The following is a 26,459-nucleotide window of genomic DNA, read 5'->3' as shown; positions in this document are numbered from 1 at the left end:
GTTCTTGACTATTCCATACCAATGTTTTTGATAAACTCAAGTTCCATTTTAAAAGTGTAATTCAAATATACACAAAGTTAAAGCAAAAATCTACATACATTACAATGTGTAGAAATTGATAACTAAGGAATAAAATCCATTTTTTCCCATCAAGACATGCTTCATCATGCTCATTTACTCACTTCTATACCTAGGAGGATCACAGAGCAGATCCTCATGGAAGCAATGTTAACGCAAGTGCAGGAGGTGATCTGAGACAGCAAAAGGAAGATCATGTCTGACCGCTCTGATGGCCTTCTACAGTAACACAGCAGTCAACAAGCTGATGTCATCTACCTGGTCTTCTGCAAGACAATGACATATGATATCCTTAAACTCCAAATTGGAGAGACATGGATTTGAAGGGTGGACTTTTCGGTGGATAAACCACTGGCTGGATGGATTAATCCAGAGTTGCAGCCAATGGCTCTATATTCAGGTGGAGGCAAGTGACATGCGGCGCCCCTCAGATGTCTGTGTGGGGTACTCTTTGATATCTTTATCAATGACAAGGTGAGATTGAGTGCAGGCTACATGAAAGTGAATGGTGAAGTTGACATCCTGAAGGACAGGATTCCATCCAGGGACATGTGGACGAACAAAAGTGGGCCCATGAGAACCTCATGAAGTTCAAAAAGTCCAAGTGGAAGGTGTTGTGCCTGGATTATGGCAATCCCAGACATAAATACGGGCTGGGAGAAGGACTCATTCAGAACAGACATGCCAAGAAGGACTCGGGGATTCTCATGGATGAAAAGCTGGACATGGGTCAACACTATGTGCTCACAGCATAAAAGGCCAGCCACATCCTGGGCTGTACCAAAAGAGGAGTAGCCAGCAGGCCGAGGAAGGTCATTCTTCCTCTCTACTCTGCTCTTGTGTGACTCCACCTGGAGTACTTTGTCCATCTCTGGGATCCTCAGCACAAGACAGATGCATCTGTATTAGACTGGGTTCAGAGGAGGGCCATGAAGCATCTCAGAGGGCTGGAGATCTTTTGCAATGAAGGCGCACAGAGAGTTGAGGTTTTTCAGTCTGAAGTAGAGAGAGTGCAGAGAGCTCATAGAGGCCTTGCCATGTGTAAAGGGGAAAGTGACCTCCATGCTTACAAAAAGGAGAGTGACTTTTTCCACAAGCAGAGCATGCTACGGCAAGAGGGAATGGTTTTAAATTTAAAGGAGATTAAGATTAGGTGCTAGTAGGAAATTCTTTACTGTGAGGGCTGTGAGGTACTGTGACCTGTTGCCCAGAAAAAGTGTGGGTTCACCATCCTTGGAGGTGTGCAAAGACAGTTTGTATGGGATCTCTGAGAAAACTGGTCAAGTGAAAATATCTCCGTCCATGGGACCAGGTCTTGGTTATTAGGAAAGCAAACCTTTCTATGATTCACAATTGTCTATCCTGTTGAGGACAAACATATTTTGAAGACTACAGTAGTGGATGTCCAAAGAAGCCATTTCTCTGCACTAATTTGAAAACACTGATGTTTTACTTTTTACATCTTCTAAAAATTTTATTTTATGCTGCTCAGCTGGATCCAGTTTAAAAACTGATTGTGAAACAGTGGGTTATGAAGAATTATGTGCTGAAAGTAGTAGAGTCTATAACCTCTCAATTCTGTAACAGCTTAATATTCTGCTGCCTTTTTTAGAAAAGCTGCATAATATTTCTGAAAATTGCAGTATTTTTTCTGTTGCCAATTGGGTCCAATGGTCAGGCTTTCTGCCTTTACTTATATGGAACTCCATATTAGCATATATATATAATCATTGGGAGATAACTGCATCAAATTCACCATATAATTACTGGAACTCTTGGTACAGAAGTAGCTAAGACAATGGAAAAAATGGCAATTTTCTGGCAGTAATCCATAACTAACAAGAAGTGGTTTTCAGAATTGCACATATAGAGAATCAAGTAAATATAATGTTATTCAGGAAAAATAGATAATGAGTTATTTCTGCAATGAATTTGAAATTACATATCTGTAGAAAAAGACTACATCTACCTTTCAAAATCATAGGTAGTGTAATGTATTTAGTTTAAGAAGGATTTTCATCAAAGAAGTAGCTGGTATTACTTTGTTCATATTTCTTAGTTAAAAGACTGCAACATGGTATTTTTGACAATCAACAACTTTAAACATAGAGTTAATTCCTTGTTTGGAAGCTAGTGAAAATTTTGAAGATTATTATAGAATACAACATTTTGTCACACTGCATTACCACAATCTTTCTTCATATTTTCTTTAAAAGTGCAACAGCAGGTTCATATATTGAGTTTTTGTAAACAGTGCATTTAATATAAGATGGATTTCAAATCCCTGAGTCAGAATCACACCTCTTACATAAAATATTTAATTATGTTAATTTGCTTGTATGAAGAAACATTGAATTAGAATAAAAATCAGAGAGAGTTCGTGTTTCTATAGTACTTCTTTTCTCTCCTTTTAAACAAAGACAAAATAGAGCTTCCTTTCCTCAAACTAATGTGCCTACCTACTGCTGATGTAAGATGGACAGAGAGAGGTGCAGAAAGCATGATTTATAATTAAAACTGTCGTTCAATTATTATGATGGACTTAGCTTTTCTGAAACAAAATTTTCTGAGGAAAAAACCCAACACCTTGTTTTGAAAGCCTCTTAACATATTCTATATGATGTAAGATAAAAATATAAAATATTTTTTAAAAATGTATATAAAATCTGGCTCATGTAGATATAATATTTATGTCTAGTATTAATATTGAAGACTTCTTTGTTTAGTCTATTTAAAAAAAAAAAAAAACAACCCAACAACCATCCAATCATACTTCTTCATATGGCTTTGCAGAACAAATTATTCTATTCTTCTCATGGTTTCAGATGTGAGTCCTAAAGGCAAGATACTGGTGAATCTGGTAGTATAACCACCTGTATTTAGAAGTATCTAAATTCCCACAGTGTTTCTAGAAAATTTTTGAGTCTACAATCCCTGAATGAATACAGTATTATGCAGTTTACCAGGAGAAATTTCCATTAAATATTTTTACCACCAAGCAAGAATTTAATGGGTTTCACAAATATCACTATAAAAAACATTGTCAATCATCCTCTGCCAATATTTTTGTTCACTTTAAAAATTAATTGTGTATATTTTTTTCTGGTTAATTTTGTCACCAGTTTTAAAATGTATGCATTTCTCTTTTTTTTTAACTCTTAACTTTCTGGATGGTAGCCAGAAGTATTATTAACAAACCAAAAATTTTAACATTTAAAAAGTTTTAATATCTGAAACTTTGGCCTTCTGCCTAGGAGACATGGGCAAAAAAGAAACATTGTGGAAAAAATTTAAGAATGGAAGTGATGCTGCCTTAGGTCTACAAAATGTGTAACATTTTAGGAACCATAAACTGCACGAACAAGGTTTAATAGAAGTTAATATGTATTACTATTCCATACCCAAGATGTTAATTTGAAAAAGGTTGTACTTTTACTTCTGTGAGGTGTCTTTCAAATGAAAAGTTATTTAAAGGCTAAAATCAATTTGCTACAGAGAACCATGTTTTCTGATGGGAATAATAGAGAAAAGATGACTGAAAGGTGTTTTCTACAATGATAGAGTTTTTACCTCTGGTTATTATCAGCTCATACATTCATCATTACACACTACTCTATTTTTTTTATTATATTGATTTATTTTACTGCCTAATAAGTTTGTACTTGTAAGAAATTCAGAAAACATTGATTTACCTAAATTATTCAATGCTTTACTATATGGCTATTATGTAATTTAACACTTTAGACAAATCAATACACAAAAATTACTTTCCTTATTCAGAAGATTTACACATGTACTTTTCTGGACTCATTCATTTGTTATAAGGTGATGATGTTTTATACATAATCTATTTTAGGACAATAAGAGGTTATATATATATACACATATATATACAAATATATAAATAGCACAAGTAAAATGAATAATTTAGGATTGCCTAAAACAAGATGTAATGTAGAATATGCTTTTACATTTACAACATTATTCTCAGGCACATCATGATATGGCCATATAAAGCTATTTTGTTTAACTTGCAATCATTGCTGGATGTTAAAGTTTTTCTTCCAGTATTTTAAAGATCAGAAATTTTGACTTTTAATAGGGAACAAACTTCAGTTATCTGGAAAATTCTAAGGCAGTAGATAGGTCTTGAGCACTAATGGATTTTTGCAGTTGGGTTACAGATGAGAAGTGTGTGATCAAATAGGATGAGTGAAAACATCACCTACGAGTTGATAACTCCATCATAAAGAAAAAAAATCTGTGCCATGTTCTTCCTGAAATGCACAGTTCTGAGACAATGTTTTTGTACACTAAGGCCACTGATCCCTTATTCCACATACACAATCATGGTGCCTAGACAAAAGTCATTTTAGAAAATAAAAATTTTCCCATTGACTAAAAGAGGCATTGATTCACATTGGAAGAATTCATATTTTTAACCAAATATATACTAGAAAAAAGAAGATATTGAACAAGCAGTTTGTACAGCACTATTTCTCTGCAAGAAAAGCCTTTTCACCTGCTAAATAGAGCAATGAGGAGCTTAGGTTTAATTCTGTGAGGATTTATTATTTAAATTTTATTTATGTTAAGAAATGTGTTCACAGCAGCATACCAGCTTTCATATTTGAATAAAAATTAAGAATTTCATTAGCTCACTTGTTTAGACCATGGTGCTAATAACACTGAGGTAGGTGTTATAACCACATACGGGCCATTCACTTTACAATTGGATTTGGTGATCCTTGTGGGTCCCTTCCAATTCAGAATATTCTGTGGTCCGTGAACATTACTGTTATCTCCTCCACTGCAAAAAATATCCAGGAAAACCCAAAATCACATATTTGCATTCTTTATTGGTTATTTACTTCTTTAATATTAAAGTGCCCAATGAGTGTTTTGATTGGATAGTTCAGTTTTTCATTTTCATGTTGGAAAGCTGATGAATTAGCTGGATATTATTTTTTCTTCTTGTTTGAATTTCCTTTTTTTTCACCTATTTTAATCACAAGGAAAAATCCACTTTGCCTACCAATTAACAGTTTTACTTCCTTTGTCTCATTCCTTTTCTTAGCAATGTTAGCTCCCACAGACTTGTGTTAAATCACATTAATGCTCTGGAGCTATCTTTATATCAATAGCAGTATACAAAATTATTTCTAAAGCTTAAAATTGTACATACAATCCATATGCATAATTCATTTCCACAGAGGTTTAAAGTTCAAGCTTTCTGCATTGTAAGATTCCTTCTGTTTTGCTCCAGGCTCCATGAAACTGTTTTAGATCTTGAAAATAAAAATACTCTGTAAGTAGAAGTACAGATCAGTTTATTCAATAAGCAGTCCTACCTGAAACTGTATAATATGGCCACTAAGAAACACTTTTAAGAATCTTAAACAACCCCATTTCTAGAGGTCAGAATGCAGTTACATTTAAATAATATTGCTTAAATTCTGAAGGAATTGTCTAGGGTTTTCTGCAGTAACATATATATTTTCTGCAGTATTTGCCATATTATTGATATTTTTTCAGATGTAGAAATGTTTTTACTGGAGGGGTGGAAGGGCTTATACTTGGGAATTATTTAACTCTCATGCAGAATCATATCTATTTATCCTGTGTGGTGCTGTAAGGAAGCACCCTATTGTTCCAAATATCAGAAAAAAGTGGCTATTAATAGGCTCTTAATGTGCGACACAATAATGAGTGAAAGCTGATTCTGCCCATGGCAGGTGGGACAGAATATCTTTAAAAGTCCATTTCAACACAGACCATTCCATGATTCTGTGATCCCCCTTCTGGCCATTAAGAGCTTTTTCCTGACTTAGGAGGACACAGAAAGGAAATGCTGACTTGAAATTCCCTCTGCTTTCTGGAACACTGAAGGACAGTCCTAAAATGACTCGAGAATCATAATTAGAAGACCTTCTCTTCCAAGAGATAGAGGGTGTAAGCTACAAAATGGGTATATCATGAATTCTGTGAATGATATGGTTATATAAGGAATTAAAATTTAATAATAATAGTAATAATAGTAATAGTAGCAATAGTAGAAATAATAATAATAATAATAATAATAATAATAATAATAATAATAATAATAATAATAATAATAATAATAGTAATAATAAGTGAGAACACACTGCCAGTGCTGCAGAAGTGACAGGCAGATTTTTTGCACCTTCGCTGGGCATGTCCTTCAAACAAAGATAGAATACATAACAATATATGTTAAAATATCCATGGGCTCTTAGGGAGTTTTTGCTTGCTGAATGAATGGTTTCAGTAGGAGATTTTACACACAGGGTAGCAATGGTCTTGACTGATTAAAACAGAAAAAAACACTGACATGTCATGGTGAGAAAACCATGAAGACACGAGGAAGAAAGTTGAAACTATCATTCTACCCCATGGTGGTGTGCTCTAATGTAATATAGATTTAATAACAAGACAGGGACAGAAAACTTAGACAAACCTTTTAGTAGGAGAGTGGAATAATTACTTGGATTTCTAACATTAAGAGACATTGACTGGGCAAATAAAACAAGGACACTTATTTCCTATTTCTTAAAAATCCTTTCCTTATAACCAGAGCATTCCAGTGGACTGAGACACCAGCAGCCTGGTTCATTCCATATGTAACAATCAGGACCTAGTGCACCTAATTAATAAACAGATGGCAATAACCCTGTGGGTCTTTAAGTCAGTAAGGGCTTTTGTGCTCCACTGGTTATGTCACAATATCCTTTCTTAAGGGATGCATATGCCAAGACTGTATAATGGCGCAGCAGATGCTTCATCTCGGTTTCAGCAAAGCAGGAAGCCTGCCAAGATCCCAAGGTAGTGTCCAGACAGTTATGGAATGAGCTTAATCTTGTTACAGCGGGAGGCAGAGTCTGCCCCAGCAGTGATGAGGAGAATAATTCAGCATGGAAGTGATTTTGCAATTCAGACAAGTAGGATTGTAGAGGAGTGACCTCTTTAGGTAACATAATGCATGACCAACTTTCTAGAGAAAGGCTTGGCAACCTCCATTCTGATGAGTGTACTGTGGACGTTTCTAGTTCAGTTCTGTTTTGTGGCATCCCCAGATACTTTTTGGGGATAGCAATTCAAAACCAACTAGAAAGTTTCTATCCTAAGATGTGGGCACAAGAAAGGGGTGTCATGCTGCAATAGTGAATATTTAGCTAAACACACATTAGCAGCATGACTGCTACCTCTGCCTATGGTGGAAAATATTGTTATTATTTAAGTTTGGATTTATGATGGCTTTTTTTGGTGCACTCAGCATATATGATTTCCAAATTATTGGCAAATAATATTTTGGTGGAAACTGTGAAAGTAAATATTATTCTGTGCACAACAATGGAAAAAAAATCATATATATAAAAACCTAGCAGATTGAGGGTTACTACCATGCCTATTTAGATTACTTCTGTGCCATTCTAAGATTAAAAAAAAATTGAGGACACTAGTTGTCAAGTAGCACACTGTAAGAGAACCCTTCTTTTCTGATTTCAGTTTTCACCAAGAAGAAATATCTGCAAGTGTTAATACCACTTATAACATCATCATGAATTTATTCTAAAAAACTAGGTACATTTGTTCCTTTCTGTTTGTTCACAAGAGATCCAGCTTGTTGGAATGGCTATCCAGTTGCTACAGGACTGGCATATGATCCATAATGATGCCATCTTAATTGTAGCAGTCCATGAGAACTGAGACACAGCCTTGTTTCTGACCACTCTGCAACTGCAGGAACTTCTAAGGTAATGATTGCTAGCCACAAACATGACCAAAGGTATCTGCAATTATTTAACCCAGTATAATACCAGGAGGGATGAGATTTTGGGGGGGTTCCCTATAATACAATTGATAGATGTTTTTTCTCGGACAAGGAGAAAAGCCATTTATTTCTGGTTTTGGCATTCACAGATGTAGTTCATGTTTTACAGTCATTTATATTAAATTTTTTGAATAGTTGCAGAGACAGAAATGAACCCAAAATGTGATTGTTTAAGCAGCTACTGTGTTTTTTGGCAAGCTGAATTAGACTGAAATATAGAGAAGTCTTTTACTGAAGAAGACTTGTTACCTGCAATGTCTGCTATGATTTCACTGTTATAGAATGGTAGGAAATAAGGAAGACAAGCAGAGAAGCCTTATCATTTTCTACCACATCCACTTTTTCAGTAGCTTCTTGCCTATGACTGAATAATATCCTCAACAGACTGCTGAGTTTACTTGATGCAAGTACCACCTGCAGAATCATAAGTGACAAGTACTGTTAATGCCATAAAGCTCTAGGAATAGAGTGTGTGCCTAGCTCCTTCCTTTGCTATTCAGGGAGAAAATTCCTCCAACTCATGTTAAACATCCTTTTATAAGCATGAAAAATTCTGCCTTGGTTCTCATAATCTTTCTTCTTTAATTTAAATTAATACTGTTGACTGATTCTGTTTAAGAATCCCATGCAAAATTATGCCTACAAGTCAGCTTTGAAGATCTGAAAATCGCTAAATGTAGCATTTGGGCACAACTGTCTTTGGAATAGTCCTGCAATTACAGGGGAGGATAGAGTCCATCAGTTCTTTGTACTAGAAGGAATGCTCTCTTTTTTTTTTTTTTTTTTTCCTACAGATGTGTTAAAATCAGAAAAGGAGCTAACCCAACTGCTTCAGCAGTCCTGGGAGTGTATCTACACGAGTGCTTTAGCTGAGACCAGTAATGTAGTTATGAAGCAATGTCCCCACCATACCACTTAGTGTATACTTGGTCTCACATTACCTTGCAGCTGCAGAGCATACACAATACACACAGAATCCTTCTGGGAAGAAACTAAACTGGAAGACATGTTCCAGGAACACGCCTAATGCTTTTTACAGGCAGTGTACACAGGACCAGGCTGGCATTAATCTGAAGTGATTGATTTGATTCCATTTTCATTATAATGTCTTTATTGACTTAAATTTCTCCCCTCTGGTATCATAGTCATATGGTAAAATCTGTTACTTTAGCATCTTTTAGGCATAACTTTATGAAATTCCATTGTGGGAAAACATTGCCCTTCCCGATTGCCTTTTTTCAGATGGAATGCCATGACGGCAGAACTTAAATCCCTCGCCCAATTGGACAAGTCTAATTACAGAGTCACCATCAAATGTCACAACTTTCACATAATCTTTCACTTTGTTTGAACAATATCCTCAGCCCCCTAAATTGCAGGCTTTTTTGGCTGCCCTTTAGAGTGAGTGAACACATAAATTCTATGGAATTTGGCATATAAAAAAGGCACTATCTCCTCTATATTCTTTTCTATTCCCACCTTGGGTTGCTTTTATTAACTACATTTTCTTTCATTTGGGGATTTTTAAAACCTTCCATTTTTTAAGTAGCACCAAAAATGTTCTCTAATCAAGTAGGCACCATAGGATCTAAGCAAAGGCAGGGTGACAACTTCTTAACAGAGAGATGTTTGAATGGGATGTCAAATATCAGGGGTCCTGCTTGCCAATGCTGCCTCTGCCTGCTTCTGTGGTAACTGGGAAGAAGACAAGAACAAGAAATGGGATTCTGCATCATAAGAATCAAAATATTATGTTAGCTATTGGACTTTGGCTACATGATACAGATCATTTATACAATACAGATCAATGCTTAGGTTTAATTTCTTCAAAACCAGTGTAAATGATATTTCAAGTGCTTCAAATGGAGAAGAAATTCACCCACTTGTTAGGTAAGTGTCTCTATTATCAGTGGAAAAAAGCTTGCCAGTACCAAACACTTTTATATCACTCTGACAGAAATAGAATAGGGAAAGAATAAGCTTTAACCAACAAGGAAGAAATGCTCTTGTGTAGTTATTTAATGAAAAATAACACTGCTATCAAGCATTTCTCAGCAAGGCAAAACTGGAGGTGAGTCAAGATATTCACAGAATGCTGGCTCCTGCCTGGATGGCAATTAAATGCATCACTGAATTTTGTTACAGAAAATTTACAATAGATGGGCCTTATGCTGTATCTCCTAATAATTATTTTGGCTTATCAATGAGATAAACACAAGATCTTCACAATATCCTTACCACAGTGTGCCTGATAGCCTCTAATAGCACAACAATCAAGTGGCTAAAAGAGGCTTCTTATAGGCAAGTTCATTTTTCCTAGGAAACCAGACAAAGATAAAAGGTTTAAACCAGCAATGACTTTTATCTCTTCCCCCCTTACCTCCAATTTACGCTTCCATTTTAAAGCTCCCAACTACCTCTATTTCTGATTGACAGAGTTGAATGCAACCTCTCATTGCAATGAACTTTTTTAATACTTTCTGTTCTTATTATTTGTCTTTCTTTCAGGATGAGAAATCATTTTCCCTTGCCCTTTCTCTCCAACTCAGCAGATTCAATACTAAATTTAAGTATTCTCTTTGATTCTTGTATCTATATCTGGTACGGGGCTCCAGCAAGAGACTGATTTCTCTTTAATTATTTGACTATTATTTTCAAAGGACATGTGATACAAAGATAATACACCATACTTAGCAACATTTTTATTTCCTGTGTGTCTCCTTGTTCTTTGCCTCCTTTGGCTCAATGCAATACTTTATTATATTCGTATTGACTTGGTCCTAAGAGGGATAGAGAAATGCTTTGATATTAACCTTAAAATACCTTAAAAACACTTCAGTTCTGTATTCTTGCATTCTGAATGTATGTAATTCATTAATTTAATTTGTAAAGGGGTTACTTCAAAGTAATCTCATTTGAGATGATCATATTACCAGATAGACTTACATGAGACAATCTCATTAACTGTGCCTCAGAATGTCACTTTAGATATCTCTTTTGTACCCCGATATAAATTCATTACATGCTTCAAATTGGCTTCAAACCTTAAACTGACAGGTGTTTTGTATGATGTGTGTTAACCAGGTTTAGTACATTTGGGTTTGCAATTTGTGACTATAGATACTTCCAGTAAAAATTTAAAGAATTTAAATGCAAGTAGGCATTTAAAGTACTGAACAACCATATACTAGAATTACTTTCTATCCTTGCTTAACATATGCAATCCATATCTTCAAATACTTTAGATATGGTTGCTCAGACTTAGTTTATCATTCACTTTTTTTTTTATATTGCTGCAGGTATCTAATGTAGACTAGCTGAAACTAGTAGTAGAAAATTCCCGTTGATTTTGAGAGAATTTAAAATTAGCCCTTCTTGTTCCTGACTTTACAAAGAAAAGTGTAAACCAAATCAGACCAAAGAACCCCCAACATCAAGTGAGCCTCTGCTTATTGTAGGAGGAACAGATTTATATTCCAAAATATATGAGGTGAGACTGTGTTATGTATAACTGAGCAGCTTCAGAAAACTGGCACTTCAAATTAAAAAAAAAAAAAATTATGCAGTTATCAATCCTTTTTCTTTACATTGGGTTTTAAATGCAAGAACCCAGCTGTCTTCTAGATATTCCTCTAGAAAAAAGAAGAGTAATGTTTGGATTTGAACTAATAGAAAAAGAAAGTTGATACTGAACTAAGGAAACATGAAGAATTCATCCACATTCCTTGGCTATCACTTTTAAAGCCTTAAAATATTTCCCTTAGCATTCTGTAAAGCTGCCAGTGAACTATAGAGTTAAAGTGCTCTATCAGTTTTTGGTGGCAGCTGAATTTTTGGTGCCAATATTTCTACTTCAATGAGCAATCTGGAAAGGTTCGTCAAATGATTATTTAAGTTCCCTAAACTAGCAATCAAATAGAATGATTTCATTCCCCCTTCAAACTTTTAGCACAAAAGGGTGGTGGTTTTCATTTTTCTCTTTTCAGTAAAAACTAATATATACATCAAGTATGCTACTTATTTTTAGTTAATTGCCACAAGGTAACGATTTTAAATTTTTTGTAAGAGTAAACTATAAGAAAATACAATATTGTGACATATAATGTCACAATTTTAGGTTATCAGAGATGATTTACACTTCAGAATTTTTGTTCAAATTGTACTTCTGATATATCTGAAAGGAAAATATTACAGAGCAGTGAGAGCCTTGCGTCCCTAGAGGATGGCAGTGCAAGTGTGAGAAATTGCATATCTACCACTAGACTCTTCTGCAGGACTCTGTAGTGAAATGTAAGATTTTAGGCTGCTGTACGGAAAGTCTGCATGCAAGCAATATTAGAATTGTTCCAGTGACATTCAGGCAAGTGCCCCCATTATAATGATAACATATAGCTCTGCTTTGTCTTTATCTCACGGAAGACTGCCACTGCCACAAGAATGGTTAAAAGTGCTTGAAAAGCTATTCTTGATGAAGAATGGCAGACTGAAGCACTACCACAGCAAGACAGTGATTATCGTGGAAAACAAAGGAAAGAAAAATTGCAGAAGTGTTCTAATACCCTGTTTGGAAAGCACAAAGAACAGCTCATTAATTTAGTTTAAGGTTTACATAAGGCAAAGCTGAGTTCCAAAGCATTATATTCTATCAGTTCTGGTTGGCTGGGAGACACTGCTGCATTCTGGAAACTGGGCTTGTTTTGTGGTATTTATGTTTGTTATTTTGTCAATTCTTGGCAGGACCAAAGTAATGCAATGTGATGAAATTCTAAGCTAACCTGCTGGACTTTATCCAGTCATCCCAGAAGTGTGTGAGAACAGGGCAGCAGAAACTCTTTTTGTAACATATTCTAACCAGTGGGGCTGGTACCTGAAATTTTTAACATATAGTCACCAAAAGTGACTTTCTTAATTTATTTAGTGCTGTGATAGTATAGAAAAAATTTTACTGAAGAGTTACTCAAGTCTTTTTTTTTCTTACAAAAATATTTCAGACAGCTCTGCTTGTGTTAGTTCCAGCAGCATCATGTTGGGAAAGACACAAGTCAGAGAGACAAGTCTCAAGCCATATGCATTTGTGTAACTCCAAAGAGCATCCTAAATCTACACTGAACACACAACAGACAAAAAATTCAGCAGCAATTTCAGAAAATAGTGTGATGTAGTACAGAGCTATGTAATATGCTAGCTCTATTTGCCTCTAATTTTAGACTCTGTGTGGATATGCAGTGCAACCTCATAACCTTGATGCAAGAGTGGCAGCAGGAAGATCAATACTGGAAGAAAAGACTGTAATATATTACTGAGCTGTGGAGAGAGCTTAGTGAAAGACGATGACCTAAAAGCAGGAATAATTAAACAGTGGTGACTGATAGCAGATGAATTCCACAAAAACAGTGTAGCTGAAATTATCACCTGTGTCATGGGAGAAGAGTTCCCCTATTCTCATTGAATTAACTTATTTCAAATTGTAATTTTATCTGTAAAATGCTATAAATGTCTGAGAAATATTCTTTTAGGCAAATCTCTACATCTGGCTGAACACCAAGGTGGACACAAAGCAACAGTGTGTGTCAGTCCCCACATACACATAGAAAGGCTTTTTTCCCCTCCCTCACAGTTATTGGGGAAGTGCATGCCCACATTTGAGAGCATATTAGGAACATCTGCCTTTTTATACGTGGGAAGGCATCTTTGCTTGCTTTGTAATTTTATTTTATAATATAAACTAAGAATTTGTGTTCTAAGGGAATAAGATGTTTGATTTTGAAGATTTTGCAGTTCATTAAATGAGACTCAGAATTATATGCTCTGTTCTAGCATATGATGCTGGAACTTTATCTGAAATATCTTAGAATGTTCTAATATCAAGTTTTATGATACAGGAAATGAAAATTCCATTACTTGAGATAAATAATTATGGCAAATTGACATTTCTATAAAAATCTTGAAAGAAGGGTTACAAGAGAAATTCAGTTAGGCTTTTAACTATGATGCTGTTAATGACGAGTGTTAAATTGAAAAGAATTGGGGTCAGGAAGCTAGATTTAGTGAGCTGTATTGGGGGAAGTGGCATTTAGCCCTTTTGAGATTATGATTATTAACCCTTGAAGGAAAAATGTCTCTTAAGCTGATAAAATAGAAGCAGGAAAACCCCATAGTACTTACCCTAGGTGCTGTGCAGACTCATGGTGAAATGCAAGCTGCACCATGAAATGCAGCATGAGTTTTGTGGGGAATAGCATCAGCACAGATCATCCAAAAAACAGATGTCATCTTTTTGTTTCTCTGGTTTAAGTCAACTTATTAGAGATATTCCTCCTAGTGCAGTACTGCCCTATATGTTGAGTGACATGTATTAACATTGGCCTTTTATGTCATGATGCAGCATTTGGTTCTTTTACATAACAGAACTGAATTTAGGACTCAGTCCTGTCACTCATGCTCCCTAACTAGGAGTACCGTTGCTAAAACCATATTACATATTTGGAAAATGTCAGAATTTGCACTTTTTATGCCACTATTATTCATAGAAAATGGAATTTTCTAGTTCACTAAACTAAAAATATGTCAAAATGAATACATAAATTTATTTAGTAATTTTCAAGGATTTTGTTGTATTATTGTAAAAGTTTAGTGAAATTGTTTGCTTAAGGGTTCTGATGAGATAGTCTTTTGCTACACTTCCTATTTTTTACCCTAGAGTTGTGCAGTAATTACAGTGTATCAATATCTGAAGAACAGTCTGGGAGCAATTGCAGTTTTCCCTGTGGACTTGATAAAAAATTGAGAATCACTACCCAAAAAACTATATTACCTTTCTTTACATCTGCAGAATTTTTCTATCTATCCAAAATGTCAAAAGGAAATATCTTTGAATTGTATCTCTTGCTTTTAATAATTTAAATCTCAGAAATATTTTTTATAAATAAAACAAAAAGTGTAGCAGAATACTGAAATTTTAATGTCATTGTACAGTGAGCTCAGTCTAACATACTCTGCACAGTTCTGCAGAAATTTCTATCTTACTGAGTTACTTCTTGGGCAGCAGGGCAAACAAGACAAGGAGAGTTTTTTCAGAAACTAGTCTTCTGCCCAGTCTAAACTTCTTCCCAGCTTTTCTCCAGTTCACCTATACCTTCATGTTTATTGTCAGGAGACTCCATGGCTTTGTTTTCCTCCCTAGCATTCAATATGCCATATGAACTGGAATCCTGTTTATTTCTGTGTTTGCTGCATGTTTGCTACAACGTGCCGGCTAACATCTGCCCTCGTATATCCAGAAGTATAACTTTGTCATTCACTCAGCAATTATTTGTAGTAAAAGTAGGCACTACAAATCAAAAGACATATTTTAGCTTTATGTATCAGCAGTGCCAGCTGTTTGTTCTCATGGATGTTGATAACTGCCTGGATTGGTGAAGTTTGGTTGTCCTAAAGAGCATGGCCTATGTTTACTTATTTATTCACCCTCCCCACTTTCAATTCTGCATCTTTATTTTCTATCACTAGATTTAAAAATGATTACACATTTTTACATGTTACTGATCAATTGGAATGTTCATTCTTTACCTCTGTAAATCAGTTCTTTTCCGGTCAACTGGATTAGAGAAAACAGAATACTCAAATCTTGAACTCCCCTCACCAAATGCATATCACAACCTCAGGTTTCACAGTTTGGGAGACATAAAAATCAGCATTTTTCCCCTGAAATCAGAGCTTGGTCCATAGATTTAAAATAAAATTATAAAAGAATATAATATAAAAACACATCAGAGCAAAGGATATTTTTGGTCTTCTGTGTTTAATACACTCCAAAAGAGTTTAATGACTAAGAATATTGAATTATTGTGTCTTACAATTATCTTTTCCCAGCATCTTGTTCATGGTAGGTTTTTTCATTAATTTTATGGAACCATTAGTGGAGTTGCAACTTTGAAACCTGATATATGAAAGGAAATTGAAGCTTCTAAGCTAAATTCTTTATGTCAAAATTCTTTATGCATTAAGCCACAAATTTCTAATATTTTTTTCTGATAATTTTGGTATAAAATACATGAATTGATATGGACATTTGTGTTGACTACATATAGAAAGTAAAAAGCAACAACCCACCCCAAAATATACCTAGTTACTTGAAAACCTTCATTATTATTGCCTTTGATAAATATTTTCTCTTGAATAAGGAATGATTACACATCTTACTTGAAGATTTTTTGTTGTTGTTTTGGAGCTTTCTAATAATTTAGCAAACATATAATACACTGGCAAGAAAAAATATTTGTGCTACTGGTAATGCATTCCAACAGAAGCAAAATTTCAGATCCAACTGCTGTTGTCAGAGATCTAACATTTTCATCTTTTTTGTCTTGGTACTGAACCTTTCAGGCAAAAATTCTCATCTGCGCAGCATTGTCCTAAAGCAAGGAAAAGAAAGCTGTGTTGCAGGTGGAGCTCTTGTGAGGGAATCTGAAGTGATGAAAATATTCTGCAGATTGTCATCAGCTTATCTATTCTATAACACAGGACTGCAGCTTTAGCTGAGGTATACATCTGATAAAGCCGTGGGTTTTGACAATACATTTCTTCTTTTTATATGCCACATATTGTCTCAATTATCTTGGCCATTTGTATGGGGTCATCAGATCTCAAGCACTGAAAATGATGCACTAAGAATATATAGAGGTATATGAAATTTTTTGCACATGCCATAAATTTCTGAATTATACATACTTCCACATATTCAGCCACATTGGCAGTTAGCAAAGTAAAATTAATATTAGCAACACATTCTCAATTCCATTTTCTCCTGAAGGATTTGAGTTTTTTCATTTCCGTACTCACAAAGGTTATATATGGAAGTGAATAAAATTATTTTGAAAGTAGCAATTGGAGCTATGCTAAAGTATAAGAAATAGGAATATCATTCTGGTGGTTAGTGGAAAACATACAGAATTCTTTTCATTTTCCTTATTGTAGATTTTCTCAGACAGAAATTGACTTTTTTAGACTGATTAGACTTCTATTTGCACTTGCATCTGAAAATGTGATTTTTTTTTAGAATATATTGCTTGGCAGCATATTCAGTACAGCTATTTTATTGATTTAGTTATTTATTTCTTTAAATCTGTGAATTTTGTTTACACATATAAGTGTAAACATATAAATGCTCTAACTTCCAAAGTTTACTCAGGAGAGAAAGAAATAGAAAAGAAGGAAAATATTTGACAAAAAGTAAAAGTTCCCTATTACCATGACTCCAATATTTCCTTCCATATTGTTTTTGTAATGGCACTTTAATAATTCCCCAAATGGTATTAAAACATTGTAGAGATATTTTTAGAGTAGTATAATAAACCCCACACCTTTCAGTGGAGGATTAATAATGAAAAATCAATAAATAAAACTTACCTAGGTAAATTTACACAGCATATTGTTATCATGGTGTTTTCTCTATAAATTTTGAAGGAAGCAAGAAAGAAGTTAACTATAATATCCCTCACAAACATTACTTTTGAGTTATGCTTTAACATAGTTCTGTGGGAACTACAGAATGAGAGAAAATGAATTGTTCTTTTGCAGGGTATCTATCTTTAGAAATCACTATAATGCCTTCTATTTTTGGTACTCTAATTACTACTACTAAAGTGACAATGCATTTTAACTCACATTCCTATCATTATTATTTTAAATGCTTTGCTATTTCTTCATTTCAAAACAAATGAAGTTTAGCTTATAACATTCTCGTTGATTTCTGCTAAAACTCTTTCAATTTCCATCCCTATTGAAAATAGGAAGATTTGTTTAAAGTACTCTCAATCACTCACAAAATAAACTTTTTTTTTTCTTCCCCTCCCTTGGGATACCTGGCACACATGGTCTGCAGATATTTTAACAAATGACTACTTCAGAGGAGATACAGTACAAGTGTGATTACTGAACTGTTTGGTTGCCAAGAATCACAGATTAATTCCTTTAAGTGGCAGATATATTGTAGATATAAGCCTCTGGAAGCATGTGCACGTAAATATGATTTTCCTATAGTTCTATGCAGTAGTCAGGACTGCATGTAGTCTTTTATGTACATTATAATTATGAATACACAAATACTTGATTGCTCCAAGTTTCCCTAATGATACGAACACGAATAAAAGCAGCACCCTGAAACCCATTTGCAGTCACAAGAGACTTTTTAATTAGCAGTCACATCTGTGTAAGAATACTATATTTTGCAAAGCTAGCAGCAACCTAAACCATATTATTAAATTTTGGAATAGATTAAAAATCTCAGTAGACCCATTTAATGATTCAAGAAGTAGTGTGGAATGATATCTCTGGCCTCCTGAGTCTAGTTTGAAAATAGCTAAATCTTCCATAATGATGTCATTAAATATTTAATAGTATAATATTTTGAACACCTTTCCAACATAAATGACATTAAATTTTAACCTGTTTAAATTGTTAAAGGTTATCTGAGAAAATTCCATTAGAATGTACTTTTAAAGCAATTTAAAGATACCTTGATATTAAAAGATGGCTTTTTTGAAGAAATGGAATTATATAAACAATAAAAAAAGATCAAAGTAAACAGGGAAATTTTTAATGAAATATTTAATAAGATATTCATTAAAATTATGAAAAAATATATTTTTCAACGTGTTTCTATTGATTTTATGTAATCCTGATCAGAATGTAGCTGCTATGCATCCAAACTCTATTGAATCAGAACAAAGGCTGTAAAGAATCATCAAGATATGAAGAAATATTGCCATTTTAAGATAAAGCAAAATTTCATTATATGGAAAAATCACCTAAAATTTTTCAATAAAATAAAGCTTTAAATATGAAGAATAAACCCTTATTTTTGTGTGTTCAGGGCATAAATTTTCCACCTGATTTTGCCTGCAGGTACTCTAATGGTACTCTGACTGCAGCTTTTTTTTTGTATTTTTTTAATATCCCATATCTTTGCTTCTCCATCAAAGTTCCGATGGCAATAGGCTGTGAGAATGAACAGGAGATTTTATTGGGGTAGTACTGCCTTCAGTGTGAGCAGAGTGGCCAAAAGCAGCTCATCAAACAAGTACCTGCCTTCAGCGTGTTGGTGCTGATTATGAACGCCAGCGTCTCCGTGTAATGGTTTGGTATTTCACAGAATGGACAGAAAACAACTAGAAATCACACATCAGCAGTGCAGAAGGAAAAAAAAACACTCAACCACAGAAGAGGAAAGGTGGAATTTCATCTCAGCAGTTCCGACTTTAAAGATCTCCATCAGTTTGCAAAAGTGACCTTCATAGTGAGCTTAAACATTTTATGTTTCATTTTAAGTAAAAAATGGAAATCTTATGGTAGAATCCCATGTCTTCTAGAGTCTTATTCTTGAAGAAGAAATAAAAATGCTTAATAATAAATTATTTGTTTGTGACTTGAAATACAGTTGCATGTATTACCAGTTTGACTTTTAAGCTGATACTGGTCAATTAAAACAGCACAAAAGCAAACCTTTGTGAGATTTCTGTTCAATATGACTTGTAGTCATTCTTCAAATATTTATGTATAGATTCAATCTAAATAATTGTATTGACTTTAGTGGGTTGTTCATGCATACAACTGCCAGAATCAAGTTTTATTATTAAATCTATAATGTAGTCAAGGATTCATGATATTAGGTATTATTTAATGTCCAGAATATTACAGTCATTTCTCTGATAGCAAAACCTCCTCTGCTACATTCATTTTTGTTTGAAATGTAAACAGGGGAAAAAGTTGCAAAAGAATCATGGACCATGAATTACACTCACATTGGTACCAAATGACATGACTTTTAAAGCTCACATAAAAGAATTCAAGTTAATTGGAGCATCAGTCACAAATTTGAACACTGTTATCTTTAACTTAACAGGAGAGAAGCTCAAGCAAAGAGCTTTTGAGACTTGGTTCTACTGAAAATCATACAGTACAGTTTAAATCCATTCTGTGTGGCTCCTTGTACAAGAATGGGTTATCACCAATTTCATGTCAGAGACTGTGAAGGTCATAGCTGTTAGGCCAGTCAAAACACTGGGTATATATATATACATACATACAAAAAAGCACTGAAAAAATCAGTGTTCTTACAAGTGCCAATTAAAGGCCATTTTCTCTGAGACTACCAGCCTTTTAAGAGCTTTAATTTTAACTAACACAATATTTTTTTTTCCTTCCATAGACTTTAATTTGATGAAATAACAGATATTCCTCAATCTCCTTGGGTATTTTGAACACATCTTGTTTGACTAAAACATATTTAAGAACTGACCACAGGCAGAAAATCTTTTTGTAAGGTGCCTGAGAAATTTGAGCAACTATACATGGTAAAATGACAAGACATTGTCTCCTATTGATAGAACCTCCTCCTATGACTCATTCCTTTTAGTTTTGTATTCGTTTCTGCTAAGAATGTGTACTCTTTCCTGTGGGAAGCAATAATTCCTTTTGGATAATATTCTCTGTTCTGCAATTCTTAAATAGATCACAAAAAGAAGCAGGAAAGGTATAACAAATTTTAATTATGACTGGTCTCTAGATTTTTTGAAGAGGATCATTTCCATGCCAAATGAGCTTTCATATTTCTCCACTGTAAAAAATCTTCTTTAATTTTCAGGATTTTTTTCTTTCTGATCAACCATAACCTTTCTGCAGCACTTCTTTCAAACCATTTTCCTATTTCCTCATGGGTAGCTTCTCTTCCATACTCACTTCTCTCCATCATATTTTAACTTATTATCTTCTGACTTTCCAGAAATAAATGTATTGAAGACAAAATTTGTGGGTCATAATGCGGTTTTATTAGAGTTCAGAGCAAACAGTACTGTTGAAATTTGGGCTTTCATTTACTCCGCTAAGGTCTGCTTCTTCAAAACTTGCTGTTTGCAATAAGCCCTTCTTATGACAGTCTGTGCCAGATTTGGTGTTTAGTAAGTGAGCTTGCCTCTAGCTATATAATTATTTCCATTTCTTTCTCTCTCTCCTTCCTGCTTTTCTTACAGAATTATTTTAATCTGCACATGCAACTACCTTGACATCTAAATTTTTACCTATATATATATATGCATATATTTGGAAGTAGTTTCCCATTTTCCAACCTGGTCTTTCCAAATTAATTTTTGTTTTATTTTTTAAAAGAAATTGCCTATGTTTTTCTAAGTTAGCATTTACTCTAAACTGAATTCTAAGATAGTGAAAAATCAAAATCTTCCTTCATTAAGTAAACTTATTTGTATTTATAACATATGGTATTAATTATTTATTAGACAGCATGTCATATTTTAGTCCACAAGAAACTTAATGAGTTTCACACTAGGGTGTCAGCATGGGGTTTGCCTAAGGGAAACTTGGTTATTTGAACAAGACAGAAGACCTATTGATTTAATGCTCAGGACTCCAACAATTTATCTACAGCATGATACTGAAACATTGTGTGAAGCTCAACATTAAACTGAACACTAATCTTAGAATTAACCAGCAGGCATAGGAAGAAAAAAGGCATGATCCTAATTACCTCATCAGTTATGTAATACAGTGCTTATTCACTTCAGCAGAAGTTATATACTTAGAAATAGATGAATGGCATGGAGTTTTAATTTTCATTTCTCATTGTACAGCTATCTTTATTGTTGAACTGAGCTTTTGTGAAAAAAAAGTAGCTTTGATTTGATATTGATGGGTAGCAGAAAATATTTGGGATGTTTTTATAGTGATATGCCAACTTTGAAAAGAAGTAAAATATTTTAAAGCACAGTTTAGATTTAGTTCTACTTCTTTTTTTGTATTATTAACAGATTCCTCTTTTTTCAGAGTAGCACAAGATATATGTTCATATGTGTAAGTCTTGCGGTCTCAGAATTACTCAGTATAATAATCCATTTTTACTTTTACCCCCCAGATATTCTTATAGCCGCTATGGTACAGCTGTATAATAGACATGGCCCTAACCAAATCCCAAGTGACAGTGGTCAGGAGCTTTTGCAAATGGGGATGCAACCTGTCTATACTTCTCTCTCTTCTGTTTCTGTTTAGCCCTGAGGTTAGAATGATGAAAGTAAGGGGAATGGGGGTTGTAGCTTTAGTAACTCTAATATGTAGGTATCTTTATCTTGTCACATTATGAGATTAGTAGGACAAGACTGTACTTAATTTGGCATGTTCAATATAATTTGATTGGCAGATTGTACTTATATTCATTTTGCCTTTTTTCCCCTGGATCTTGGAGAAAAAGAATAGTCAGATCTAAATACAGAAACTGGTTTCTTTTTTTCAAAAAACTCAGCCTCAATTATTTGTTTTTTATGAATGGAACTCTATACATGCACAAATGTTTTCTTAAATCATTGATTAACACGCAGTGTTTCTAGCAACTGCTACTTCACACTGCAACTTGTTAATTCATAAATTGGTTCATTGAGTCTGGTACAATGGAACCACAGTGGTCATATATTTCTTGAAATAACAGAATGATACACATCATCAATCTCAAGACTTCCTCTCCTCTTTCTGTTGTAATTCAGTGCCCACCAAGCTTCTGTAAAAAAATGATTCAGACCTTTTTCAGAGATCTAGGCACTATCATTAGCATCACAGGCAGTAAATTACACTGTCTTCTATCAGATTGACAAATGGAGGTTCTGATAAAGCATCTGGCATGCTTCTATTAAAAAGGAGATGCTTTTTTTCAGATGGAAAAGCCTTTCAAAAAAGTCTATCCATCATAGCTGAGCTCATTGCATCTTGAGATCTTAGGTATTATATACTTACTCTTTTCACTTTGTTTTAAATTGATTACTGTTTGTAGACCCAGTAATTTTGACTGTTATATCCTTTGAACACACTTCTTTGTAAATGCCCCTGTAGAGGGAAATTTTTGATTAAAGGAGTGGGCATTAGGGAATAAAATATATTTATTTTTCTTTAAAGAATTTTTGACGTAGATATACAATTTTGTGTGGGCAGCTACCACAGAACATGACTTAGTGTAGTTGTTTCCCTCTATCTGTGATGAGCCAGTTCAGTTAGTGTGGCCAAAAATCCTAAGACTATAATGCATGAGGAGGAGATAACAACCATGAGAACATTATTTTTTCAAACATATTTCTTAGATATTTCAGCATGACTTAATTTAATCACCATATCCCTTTGTGTTTTCTTTCTTTTGTTCTTTAAATATAATAAGACCTCATTTTTCTAATTATCTGTGTAACAATACACAACCTCTAGTATTGAAGACCTCTATATAAATTTTGCAATTGCATAACTAAAAAATTTATCCACTTTCATGTGTTTCACAAAAACCTAATTTGATAATTCACTAGCCGTTTGAAAAGAAAAATTATTTCAGATCAGTAGATCATCCAAGACTAAGTAGGAAGAAGACAAGAAAAATTTGTTTCTTCTAAACTATGATTCCAAGCATGGACTTGAAGTAAAAGTTTCTAAACCTGAGATACACACAGGTGTTGGTGCTTCCATTGCTTTGAAGATCCAGAGAGACATAAATCTAAATGAAGAAACAATCTAACTAAAATTTTAAAAGTCACAAGGAGTCAAGAAAAATTTGATTTAACATGATAAAACTGTCTGAAGCTTGGATTTTTCATTTACTAGATAAGTGCGCATTAATGAATATCTCTTTAAATATGCTATTTGTGAGATATTACAAAATAGCTTTTTTCTTATATTACATGGCATCTCTCAGAGCAGCAGAAGACAGTCTGTGGATGCATTTCAGAATTCATCTATATGAATACACATCCTTGTGTTTCCCAACCTCAAAAATGCAATTATAACTAAAGGTGCTGCAGAATTATGTTGAGGTAGTCATTAAAATAGTTATCTCAGCTGGACATTCCTACATTATCTTTACATTTGAATACTAGCACTGTTTGAGATATCCTGTTAAAGATTATTCAGGAATGGATGTTACTAGAAGAGGTTAGGAATGACATTCCACCTCCAGATATGAGCTGAGTGATAGCTGCCATGACAGTGCAGTTATCTGTGCACAAGATATTTTCAAAATGTAGTTTCATATTGACAAGAACTACCAAACTCCTCTGTGTTTATGTCCACTTGGAAAAGCCTTTGTCAAAAGAACTTTGACAAGAACTAGTAACTTTACTCAGTGGCAGGTTTGCAGGAGAAGTAATTCTAAAAATGAGTATTAGAGCATTAGGGAGATGTCAAGTCCAAACTACGGAATTCTAAACACACAGGTGAATTCTTCACAGTAAGTTTTGTATTTTGTGTTAAGTATGTTCCACTGGCTGAAACAGCTTTGGGTAGCTCTATGATACCACATAGTTACAAATAATAACATGTGAAATTGCCAGTGATTGTACACAGTAGGTGACTGTACAGATTGAACATTTACTACAGAATAGAAAAATACTTGTTGTTTACATTTTGAGTATAGAAAATGAAGCCAAGACTTCTGTAAGAAGGGAATGCAAGGTTTGCAGGCATTTCCAAGAACAATACATCCTGCGTTCTTGTGTAATGCAGAGTGGTTATAGACTTATATTTCTTGTGGAACAGATATTTTCATAGGAATTTTTGCAACCAACACTCATTATTTTGGCAATGCAAAGACCACCTGGTTCCAAAAGTTTTTTGAATCACCTCCTCTGTGCCTCTGCATTCACTGCTTCTTTCTCTACATGTGTTACTTAAACATTTTTGAATAGTGTTAAGGCAACGTCTCTTAAAAATTAAAATAAATCTCTTCCCAATATATATCTTCTAAACAATGTATAATTTCATGTGCTGAGCCACAAAAAAGGGGACATATTATTTCAGTGTAGAAAAACCATTTTTTTTTACCTTCCATTTCTGCAATACAGTACTGTATTCTCTATAGACACAGAATACATTGGTCTTAAAATTAGCTGTGTGATACAACAATTTCATGTATGCCTGTGTTGTGACTGTTAATACTAGTTATAATTTTTTTTTTTTAATTTATGAGAGAATAATAAGAAAAGTAAGAATTGTTGGGTCAAGCGGAAATAGAAATTTCAGATGACTGCAGTTATATGTGCTTGCAAAGAAAAGGTTCAAAATATGGATAGGTATGATTATGGCACAGTATAGAACTGGAATCCCTAAGTTTATGCAGCCTCCTTGCTATGACAAGGCTGCAGCAGAGATCTGGGCCTCAGTTACTATGGAAAGAAAAGGGCCAAAGAAAGAAAACTCTGAGGAGTTTTCTGAAATTCAGAAAGTCAAAAAACTAACTAAATCCAGGCCTCAATAAAAAAGGATCTCCTTGGAGGGACAGAAGTTTAAACATTTTACCTGTTCTGTCTTGCAAATTTTTTTCCAAATGAACTTGTGAAATACATGGGATGGTCTCAGTTATATTTGTGTATCATGGTATTTTGTCTTGCCTTGTTTGCAAATCAGTACTGAGCAGAGGGTACATTTCCTGTGTTTGCTTGAAGTTTGGTTCGCATTTATGTATATTTAAAATGAAAACTTATTATAGAGAAATTTTCTAACTGTTGCCTCAATAGTTATGAAGCTGTATTGCAGTTTGAGAAGATTAACAACTTAGTATTTGAATAACTCTCAAGAAATATCTTCACTTATCTGGAAAGACTCTATAGTAACTGCAGCAAAATCTTGACCAAGAAGGAAAGGTCAAAACTTCTTCTTAGGTAAGTTAGGACTAGTGATCCTGGAGGGAGGTGTTTGCATTTGAATAAATGACTAGGATCCATTACACAAAGATATATTTTTATGAATATACAAGAACAACGTATATAATATGAAATAAAAAAACTGACAATGACTTTCCTGTTATGGTTTTCAGTCTTTAAATTTTATCTTTAAGATTTTTAATTGCAAGCAGATCGAGGATATTTAGGAATAGGGTGTTTGTTAGTTAGCTAGTTTCCTTTCCCTTTCCCTTTCCCTTTCCCTTTCCCTTTCCCTTTCCCTTTCCCTTTCCCTTTCCCTTTCCCTTTCCCTTCCCTTTCCTTGGCTTTGGTCTGGCTAACCAACACTTTTCCCCTTTTTCCTTACTGGCAATTGTATGCAAATAGTTTCCCAGATAAATAATGAAGAGACAACTTCATTGCTTTGGTGTGGAATTTGTAAATCTGAATGTCAGAACATTCCCCAAACACTGTTACTGTATATTACACCAGAGGGGTGTAAAAAGCAGGATGGTAACTCTCAGAGGCATGGGTAAATATTGGGCCTAAGACATACCCCTAAGATAAGGTATTGGAGAAAGGAAAATGCTTGAATAATAAAGGAATCTACAAAAATAAATTGTTGGTAGAGTTTAAGCTTTTAAAAATAATCTAGTTTCTGTAATTATAAGAGTAAGAACTAAATTAGGCAGCATCAGTTTATTTCTAATGCATTTTATGATTTCTTTTTCCCTCTTTTAACCTTTATTCAATAAATGTCTTTTTCTTTTTATATATCTCTTTGCCTTATATAAATATGCATCTATTCAGCAACACTAATGTATGTTGTTTCTTACCAA

Source organism: Zonotrichia albicollis, chromosome 5 (genome assembly GCF_047830755.1).
Source record: "Zonotrichia albicollis isolate bZonAlb1 chromosome 5, bZonAlb1.hap1, whole genome shotgun sequence".
In the NCBI taxonomy this organism is placed as follows: Eukaryota; Metazoa; Chordata; class Aves; order Passeriformes; family Passerellidae; genus Zonotrichia; species Zonotrichia albicollis.
The sequence above is the reverse complement of the archived record's forward strand: the minus strand, read 5'-3'. Positions refer to the sequence as shown.